Source organism: Canis lupus, chromosome 19, assembly GCF_048164855.1.
Source record: "Canis lupus baileyi chromosome 19, mCanLup2.hap1, whole genome shotgun sequence".
Lineage (NCBI taxonomy): Eukaryota > Metazoa > Chordata > Mammalia > Carnivora > Canidae > Canis > Canis lupus.
In genome coordinates, this window is record NC_132856.1 from 23,711,823 (window position 1) to 23,722,853 (window position 11,031).

Consider the following 11,031-nt stretch of genomic DNA (forward strand, 5'->3'; position numbering starts at 1 on the left):
ACTGGCCTCTTGTACGGGTCACATTATGCAGAGAGTAAGGTGCTGAAGATTAATATTAAGGTGACTAGAGACAGATTAAGGTCTAGAGAAGTTGGGTCTATTATAAGTTTAAAGCAAATCCCACATACCATATCACATTACCCCATAAATAGTGCAATATATATATTTAAATAATAAGAATTTTAAAAGTTTATACCTGAATTTTTATTTTCAAATTTTTATTTAAATTGTCATTAGTTAACATACAGTGCAATATTGGTTTCAGGAGAATTCAGTGGTTCATCACTTACATACAACACCCAGGGCTCATCAAAACAAATGCTCTCCTTAATACTCATCACTCGTCTAGCCCATCTCCCATCCACCTCCCTCCATCAACCCTCAGTTTGTTCTCTATTCTTAACAGTCTCTTATGGTTTGTTTCCCTCTTTCCTTTTCTCCCCTCTCTCATGTGTTTGTTCATCTGTTTTGTTTCTTAAATTCCATATATGAGTGAAATTATATGGTATTTGTCTTTCTTTGACCTTTTTCGCTTAGCATAATATACTCTAGCTCCATCCACATCATTGCAAGTGGCAATATTTCATTCTTTTTGATGGCTGAGTAATATTCCATTATATATATATATGTATATATATATATATACATATATATATATATATACCACATCTTCATCATAAGTCAATGTACATTTGGGTTCTCTCTACAGTTGGACAATTTTTGATAATGCTGCTATAAATATCAGTACTCTTTTGAATCTGTATTTTTATATCCTTTGGATAAATACCTAGTAGTGCACTGCTAGATCATAGTAAGTTCCATTTATAACTTTTTTAGGAACCTCCATATAGTTTTCCAGAGTGACTGCACTTTGTATTTCCACTAACAGTGCAAGAGGGTTCTCCTTCCTCCACAGCCTCGCCAAGACTTGTTTCCTATGTTGTTAATTTTAGCCATTCTGACAGGTGTGAGGTGGTACCTCATCATGGTTTTGATTTGTATTTCCCTGATGATGAGTGATATTGAGCATCTTTTCATGTGTCTGTTAGCCACCTGGATGTCTTCTTTGGAAAAGTGTTTATTCGTGTCTTCTGACCATTTCTTAACTGGATTATTTGTTTTTTAGGGTGTAAGAATTTCTAAATACACAATGTCAACCTCATTATCTCCAAAACAAAATTAATAATAATTCCTTAATATCACAATATCTAGCCAGTGTTGCACTTTCCAATGGTCTTATAACAGTAATTAAAAAAAAATTCGAATCAGGATCCAAATGCAACCTGTTAAGATTGATTAATATATTTAAGTTGTAAAATATTAATATTAGCATGTCTAAGTTTTAAAACTTAACATCTTTTTCCCCCTCACAATTTGTTTACTAAAGAATTACTTCTCTTTTGACTTTGAGGGTAGTGAAAATAATTTTTAATTTTTTTATGATTAGAGAACATTTTCACATATTTTAATAATTATTGTGGCAGCTTGCAAATTCCATGCTGTGCTTCAGGCTTAAAAATAGCAGCAATCCAATTCACTTTTTATTGAATGTTGATTATGTATCAGGTACTTATCTGGACTCACATAAAGCAGTGTGAGATAAAAGCTGTTATCACTTTCATTTCACAGATGAGCAAACTAAGCAGTAGAATGGTGACATCACTTGGACTACAGGTGACGGAGTTACCTGGACACGCTGACTTTAGGGCTTGGGTCCCTAACATAAGCCAGACCACCTTTTATATATGACCTGCAATAATATCACTAGAGGCTGAAGTCAAAGCTCTGGGGACATTTACAGACTTTTGGTTTTCTGTTTTGTTCCTTAGTTGTTGTTGTTGTTGATAAATTTTACTTACCCCTCACTGAGGGATCCAGTTCTCCCTCAATCTCCTGTGGGCAGAATTTATAATCCAGGCCTCAGCTAAGGATCACCAAACACAGTGATCGAGGATAGGCATGGCCCCCAACATGTTCCTGACAATGAATCCTTAGAGTTTTTAGGAATATTGGAAAAATCTTTCTTTTCCCTGCATTTGGAGTTGTTGTTGTCATCTTGCCCATCTCATGCAGCCTGAGGAAAAAAGTCACACCAGGACAGTGAAGCCAACCTGAGAAATGAAGAGGAATTAGATCCTTTGTTTAAGCCCTGAACAAGCCATGCCTGCAGACATACTAGCCTTTGTCTTTTGAAATATAGGATTCAATAACTTCCCTTTTGGCTTAAAACAGTTTCGTTGATTTTTGTTGTTGTTCACTAAAAAATAAAATATACTCTAATTGACAGAGAAAACTGCACAATTAAAAAAAATCCTCATTCACTCCTTTCATGTGGCAAACAGTCTTTGGATTACTGGCTGATAGAATCATAAGTAAAATTTTAACATTGACATGATATTGTTGCACAGAAAGACTGAAAGATCTGTAGAATAGCTCCTGACACCAAAAACACAATCAAAGGACATCTGCCAAAGCGCAAGTCCATTATTGTCTTTATCTTGTTGCTGCACTGAAATATGACTTTAATATCTTCTCCCCATGGACTGGATTTTTTTTCACTATGTGGCTAATCACTTCCAACTTCATGAAGTCAATACAATACAATTTGCCCTTTGCTGTAAATCTTAATGCAATCTGCCCTGAATGAACCCATTTGTAATTCAGAGTTGTTCGTTTGCTAACTGTGGCTTGTATGCATCCTGACCAAAGCACATTTTTATTTTCAATTGTTTTTCAAAAATTCACTTGGTGGGGGATCCCTGGGTGGCGCAGCGGTTTAGCGCCTGCCTTTGGCCGGGGGCGCAATCCTGGAGACCCGGGATCGAATCCCACGTCGGGCTCCCAGTGCTTGGAGCCTGCTTCTCCCTCTGCCTGTGTCTCTGCCTCTCTCTCTCTCTCTCTGTGTGACTATCATAAATAAATTAAAAAAAATTAAAAATATTAAAAAAATTCACTTGATGGGCCACGATGTGATTTTCATGGACCCTAGACACTTTTTCCTTCATGAGCCACTTCTTGAATAAAAAATATTTAAAAATCTATGTTATTACTCTAATGGTATTAAGAAAAATATAATCCAAGCTGGATTAGATTCATTTTTTAATCTAATATTAAAATAGACAACATTTTGGGACGCCTGGGTGGCTCAGTGGTTGAGTGTTTGCCTTCGGCTCAGGTGGTGATCCCAGGGTCCTGGGATTGAGTCCTGCATTGGGCTCCCTGCAGGAACCCTGTTTTTCCCTCTGCCTATGTCTCTGCCTCTTTTTGTGTCTCTCATGAATAAATAAATAAAATCTTTAAAAAAATTAAAATAAAATAGACCACGTTTTTGTGGGCCCTGAAATGTATCATAGGCTGTTGATACTACACTCACTGTGCCTAATCAATAAGTCTGCTCTGCATACTGATTAAATACTAATAAAGGCATTTTAGAATCAGCACAGGTGTAAAGCCTGGGACATAAACCCTGAAGCCAATCCCCCTCTAAGCCTTTCCCACTATCACCATTCAGCAAGAAGCTTCTCTTTTCTTTATGTAATGAGCAGGAGCTTTGAAACCAGATAGGACTGGGTTCCAGACACCAGCTCACATCTTTCCAGATGTATGAAACAACTTGTCCTCACCGAGTCAAATATAAAACCGATCGAAAGTTGAGAGCTTCGATGTCAGGATGCATGTAAGAGCTCTGAGCACAGCGTCTAGCCCTTAAGAAGTGCTGAGTAATCATGCCAGCAATGGTAGTGAATATTCCACAGAGAGGCGGCAGGGCATGGGGGCTTAGGAATCAGGCTGCCTGGGTTTGGATCTGGTCTTCAACTAGTAGTGTGACCAGCCTTAGGCAAGTAACTTGATCTCTCTCTGCCTCTGTTATCTCCTGTATAAAGAGAAGACAATAATATATCCCTAGATGTAATTCTTCTAGGATAACAGATAAGGTACATATAGTACTTGATACTTAGTAAGCGAAAGATATTATTATTATTTAGTTTGTTATTTTTCATAATATGTAAAATATGTTCCCCTCATTTATTTATTTGCTTAAATGTTTAAAAAGTAACTCTAAAAAGATGATTTAGGGATGCCTGGGTGGCTCAGTGGTTGAACGTCTGCCTTTGACTCAGCTTACGATCTTGGAGTTCTGGGATCGAGTCCCACATCGGGCTCCCTGCAGGGAGCCTGCTTCCCCTTCTGCCTATGTCTCTGCCTCTCTCTATGTGTCTCTCATGAATAAATAAATAAAATCTTTAAAAAACAAAATAAAGTAAATAAAAAGATGATTGTAACCTTAAGTAAAAGTTGCTTGATTAGTACAAAAATGTCCTGAATTTCCTTTTCTTGGATTCTCTAATTGTTAATGTTTTAGATTTACTCCACCGCCCAGGCTGTCTATACACATTCCTATTATCATTAGTCAGGCAAATGATAGACATGATATTCCATCATCCCTAAAAACTCCAGTGTGTTTCCAAAAACGAGGACATTCTCTGCAAAATCAGCATCTAAACCTCCCAGTCAGCACAAGCAGATCTGATGCACAGATCCCTTTCAAATTTCCCAGCTTCACCCTGATGTCTCCTGTTTCTTTCTGGCTAAGAGATCTATTTTGCATTTAGTTATCTTTTAGATGTCACTTCACACTCCTCAAGTTTGGAACAGTCCTTCAGGCTTTCCTTGTAGTTTATGTCCTTTATACTTTTAAGGGTTGGAGGCTTTGCATTCTGTAGAATGAGCTTCAATCTGTGTCCACTCAGTATTTCCTCATGATCACACTCTTGCCATACGTTGTTGGCAAGAATACTCCAGGAATGATGTTGTGCTTTATTGTGGGCAACACAAAAGGAAGTGCATGATGTTGATTTGTCCCCTCACTGATGATGTTTACCTTGATCACCTGGTCAAGGTGGTGTCTATGGTTTTTACACCTTAAATTCACTAAATTTTCTTTGTAATTAATTATTATTTTGGTGGGGAGCAGGGTGTGAATAGTACACCCAGATCTTATTTCTTATCAAATCTTTATTCACTGTTATTATCCACATATGACTCCCACCTGAATCTATCTTTATTTATTTATTTATTTATTTATTTATTTATGTCAGCATTAAGTCATGGATTCCCATTTTAGTCAATGGATTATAATCTGTCACCAACCTTCAGCTGGTTCTTACACCCTTTAACCCATTAGTTGTTGAACATTTCCTTATCTTCTAGCACAATAAGACTTTACAGGTTCATATTAAACTTTCCTTGTCCCCAAATCCTGGAATCAGCCATTTCTCCAAGAAGCCCTGGCTCATTTTAGAAAGGATGGTATTTAGAAACAAATATTTGAATGTCCATTGTGCTCACTGCTACTGGAGTGTCATTGTTTCTTGGCTGTCAATAGAACTAGAAAAAATACATATATTATATATGTATATACACATATTACATTTATGAATATTTGTGTCCTTCTGTGTATATACATGTTACAAAACCATGCAGTATTATGGCCATCTTAAATTCTAATTCCACACCACTGCATTCTTTCTAGCCTTCTCTTCTGGTTTGGAGGTGAGATTTTTGGTTCCCATTACCCCAAATACTCTTATTTACTTATTTGCTCAGCCTCCATGCTAAACTTTAGATGGAGAGGGAAGACAAAGGAAAGACAAAAAAGAGGACAAGGAAAGGAAAATAGGAAGAGAAGAAATGCCCCCTTTTTACTTAAAAATAAATATTGAGCTCTGTCTTCTTAAATTCAAACTTAACAAGTCCTAAAGTTCTGCATGAAACTTGAAGGTAATTCTATCATATCCAATTTAGAATTGTGCCTTGAAAATTTCGAAGTGAGAGAGGCGCTCTTCACAAACACAAATAATTATCTTAAGCAATGAAGCAAAGGAAAAAATTGACTCATGTCAGCCAGTGTGGGAAAGACATTTTCATCAGTGTATGTATAATCAGTTTCATATTTCCCAGGAAATACTTTGAGAAAATCTGATTAATTTCAACAGAAATAAACCTGATATGCCCAAGAATACACTAAGGATTCATTGAATTTTTTTTTAATAAAGAGAGATTCTTTTATTTGACAGAGGAGCATGAATATCTTGAATTGTCTTTTTAAATATTCTCTTATACATGTTCACTGCAGGTATTATCAAAATTTATTGCAATATTAGCATAGCAATGCTAGTAAATCACTAAGAAACACATTTGTCCTGAAATGATGATCTCGAGGCCACTCTCTCCATGAAGTGTTCCTGATCCCCGACCCTAATTGAACCAATGTCCCTCATGTACAGTTGTACAGATTGGGCCCTGTCCATCTTCAGGAAGCATTATTTATATAAACTCTTATGAGCCTCCAATGTAAAGGGTTGCCCCAAACCCCAACAGATATGCAGAATACAACCTGCACAGATGTACACAGTGGCCTTGACATTGATCATTATCCTTTCCTTTCAATGCCTTTGATGCTTGCTTAGTGTGTATTGCCTGTTAGTGTGTGTCCATATGTATGTGCGTGTGCTCTTTTCATCTTGCTTCTTCATGAACCCTTCCTAGACCACCTGACTCTAGGTAATAATCTGTTCCCATACTTCACGTACTACAGCACCACTGCCCAAGCAGGTATAAATTATCTTATATTTGTGTTTAACTTTAATCCTACTTTAATCTCAGCTCAGTCCAAGTCTGTGATTCGGGTGTGTTGGGTCAAACTTTGGAGATTTTGTAGAATAGGCCTACCAGAAACTTATTTATATGAATGACTGAGAAATCTCAACTTGCCCCATGTGGAGAGGGAACAAGTAACATGGTTTTTATTTTATTTTTATTTTTATTTTATTTTATTTTATTTTATTTTATTTTATTTTATTTTATTTTTAAAGATTTATTTTTTCATGACACAGAGAAAGAGACAGAGATATAGGTAGAGGGAGAAGCAGGCTCCCTGCAGAGAGCCCGATGTGGGACTCAATCCCAGGACCCTAGGATCATGATCTGAGCCACAGGCAGATGCTCAACCACTGAGCCACCCAGGTGCCCCAGTAACATGGTTTTTAAAAGTAAGTTTGAGTCTTGACTTGAAATTAACTATCTGTAGCCTTAAGTGAGTCACTTTTCCTTTCTATGAAATGAAGAATTTGAATCTGATAATTTGGATGGATTTTCTAGCTCTAACATTCATTAAAAATAGGTTCTATAGTATAAAAATAATGTATATTATTTAAAAATTCAGAAAGCATAGACAAGCTTAACAAATATATATTCAAGTAAGCCTTGAGAGAGTCACTGTTAACATTTTGGCATAGAGCTATCTGGACTATTCTATTAATTCTATTCTAAATGTGTATACCCATATTTTGGGTATTGGGGCATAAGTAATCACAAATGGAACCATATGATGTTTCACATTACTTTCATATATGCATATATATATACATACATATAAAATTACATTGATTATATGTTTATATACATATTATATGTATAAATTATGTATGTATGTGTATATAAGTTATACAAATCTATATAGTTTTAGGTCTTTGGCATCTTTTAAAAGTTAATACATCTTGGATATCTTACATAACAATAGTATATATTGTACATAGCTTACTTTTCATCTGAAATATTTCATGTTTATAATTCCATATAAACATATATATTTCCACAGAATAACTTCAAATTGACTTGTATGTCATTGCATACAATGGACCTTAATTTCTTCAGCAATCCCAATCAATGGATGTTAAAAATTTCAGTGTTATAATTACCAGTGAGATGGAGGTTGTTACATATAACATATCACTGTTTATGTCTAATAATTTTGTTTGACATATATTATGATAATAATATATACAGTAATGTTTATCTCATTGTTCTTTGTAACTAAAAAATTTTAGCAACTTATACCATTAGATAGTATATAAATATAATATACGTTAATTAATTCTGCTCTTATATTTTCTTTTGTATTAGGTCCCAGAAGTAGGATTGCTGAACCAACAGCTCTACCATTCTATTTTTTTCTCGTGGACTTTCAATAAGTATTTTCTGAGGATGACAGGCCTTCACAATAACAAGCTTTCCAAAGAGCAGTACTATTCACATTGTGAACCTGACCTGTGCTTTATTAACTAAGGAAACAGTGTGAAAAAAAAAAAAAAAAAGGAAACCATTTTGGTGAAAACAGAAGAGTTGTCTAATCTCATGTGTATAAAATTCTTAGAAGATAAATTTCTAAAGGAAATAAAAAGAGCAAAGGAAAATAAAAAATAAAAATAATGAGTAATTTTATTAAATCCATACATTTTAAAGAATTAATTCCCTTCTGTGTGGCTTATCTTTATATATATTTAGTAATACCAAGATTCTTAAACTTGCTCTTAGAGCAAGTTTATGCTCTAAGAGTATATCCTATTAGAATGTAAAAGTCCAAATAAATCGACTGTAAAAAGACATTTATATTACAAACAAAAATTTGAAGAAAAGCAACTGACTGAAAATTAGATGATATTAAGAAATCATTATGATTTTAGGTGTGAATAATGACATTGTGGTTATGTGAGATAAAAAAGAGAGAATGATATGACATCTGAAATTTATTTTAAAATAATCCAGCAGAGTGGTAGGGAGATTTGGGGGTAAAGAATAAACACTAAAGTCAAAGGATTGTATGTTTTCAATTGTTGAACTGGGTAATGGGACATAGGCATTCATTGTACTACTCTATCTAACATTTCATATTTTTGAAGTTTTCTATAATAAAAATTTAAGGAAAGAATGTCAACTCCACAGAGGCTGGGATCCCACTTGTCTTGTTCGCTCCCATGCCAAACACAAAGAATAAATGTTGATAATTAGAATATAAGTACTAGGAATAGGTTACTCTGTTTCACATTATGTTTTTATCTTAGTCACTTGGTTTACAAAAATTTTAGGTATTCAAGCTTGGCAATTACAGCAGATAGTGAGATTCCCACCGGTGAGAGTATTTAAATAGAGAAGGCTTTCAGTGGGGTGTTATTATATGGGAATCATGGGTAAAGTTTGATTGGCTGGAAGTTAAGTTCTCTGCCAATTTCAGACGTCTATTTGACTTAATGTTGTGCTTTCCCACCCAGATTTATATTTATACTTAGCATTTTTATAGAGCTGAATGGAAAAAAATCCAATTTCTTTTTCAAGTTGGAAATTACCTTCCTTTTGCATTGGATTTCTTCTTGAAGTTTCATGTCTGTCTGGTCTTTGAATGCAAGCTCCAGAGACTCAACATGTTACTCCAAATAGTTGGGTCTAAATGGACATAAAAATAAGTATCAAAGGAGGTAGGAATTCCAAAGGTGGGAGATCTCCTAGGCCTCACAGAACACTAGCTTAGGATTTACAGAAGTGAGTTGTACCATCAGCAAAGAAAACTCATGGATACTTTGCTCTTGGGGAGCTCTCTTCTATTTCCACCACTCTACTAACTCCTATCTTTGCTTCTCCCAGAACTTCAGATTTTTTAGGGCCTTTCTCTGGATATCTTTGCAGCTTCTGCTCCTAAAATTTGCTATCAACTGTCCCTGAATCTTAGTACTTGAACTCTGAGGGTGGGGGTGGGGTGGAAAGAGAGAGACGTGGAACTTATGAGTAACCATCCTGCCTGTCTGAAGGTAACTTACAACGCTTACCTCACAGGCTACTAGCCAGTCTATGGGTTGGCTCTTCTTAGGGTGTACTGCCCATCTCCAGTCTATCATTGAGATTATCTGGTCATGATTTGATTTTGAACTTATGTGTAAAGAATACCTTAGGGGAAGGATGCTCTAGAAGGGAAAGATAGCAAGGCAGACATCCTGTCCCGTGAGCCCAATGCAGATTGGCAATGAGAAAGGGGCCCAAGGAACAGAGAGGTTGAGAACTAAGGAAAGAGAAAACTCATGGGTCACTGCCCTAGAGAAAGATCTTGGACAGCAGCCATGTTTAACCAGAAGGTCCTAATGCTGGTATCTGGAAAAGAGATGTAAGTTATACTTTTAAAATCTAATCTTGGATTTGAATCCCAGGTCAATCTCATATTACCTGTACACCCTTGCAGAAAGTTGTGTGTCTCTCACTGCAACCTTGTAGTCTGTAAAAAGGGCATAAAAATTCTTCCTCTGCAGGACAGGCAAAAGGTTAAATGAGATAATGAATGCAAAGCATTCAGAAAATAGGCACTTAATAAATGATCTTGTTCTTATCAAGCTAAACCTTCTAACGCTCCCTGTGAATCCCAACCTTCTGTAGCGGAAATAGAATTTGAAACCCAACATTGCTGCAGGGAAGCCAGTGAGAGGCAAGGATGTATGCCCTTTACTACATAAGATGAACAGGCTCCACTAAACTTAGAAGCTCTCCTCATCCTTAAAAATGACTGTCTTCTCCCCGCCTTGGCCCTCCAGTGGTGAGCTGTCAGCAGCAGGCAGGTAAAGGGAGATTGCTGAAGGCCAGGCCCCAGAGCTCATAGACTTGGATTTCCTGAGTTCTCTACAATCCGTTCATCTCTGGGCATGCTTCTCCCTTTTTTATTGCTCCATTCCCCAAACATACACACCATCCTCCTACCAGATAAGAAGGGAAAACAAAGGGTATTTTTTTTTAAATTTAAATAGAGGAAAAATGATGTTACATGGATCTTGGAGTGTGGAGGTCCTTGTTTGAGATGGAGCCTTGGCCAGCAGTCTGTATCCTCCAGGGATTGCTTGTGGGGAAGTTTTATCTGGATTCTTTCTGAAAGTCAGCATTTCCCCAGGAATGCCTGAGTGATGCTAGTAGGTAAAATATAGAGCTTTGGAGCCAAACACATCTGGTCTTCAATATCCCCTCCTATCGCATGTGGACCTTGGGCAAGTTACTTCATCTACCTGGCTCTCAGTTTTCTCATCTGAAAAATGGAAAGGTAGCACTAACAAGCAGGATATTGAGACACTTTCGGGAGAGCATAGATGGAAAGTGCCTCACACAGCGGAGAGTGGGCACTTGGGGCACAGTAACTTTCATGATTCATGAAATTGATTT

The 11,031-nt window shown here is 36.4% G+C and overlaps 1 long non-coding RNA gene across 1 annotated transcript in view; it reads left to right on the forward strand.

The window, feature by feature from the left end:
• LOC140611293 (uncharacterized) overlaps window positions 1-8,292 on the forward strand; it is a 31,107-nt gene extending 22,815 nt beyond the window's left edge. Inside the window, exons 2-3 of the long non-coding RNA XR_012012572.1 lie at window positions 6,897-7,052; window positions 7,966-8,292. This is a non-coding gene — a long non-coding RNA (uncharacterized lncRNA). The remainder of the gene's footprint in view (window positions 1-6,896; window positions 7,053-7,965) is intronic.
• Window positions 8,293-11,031: the final 2,739 nt, after the last annotated feature.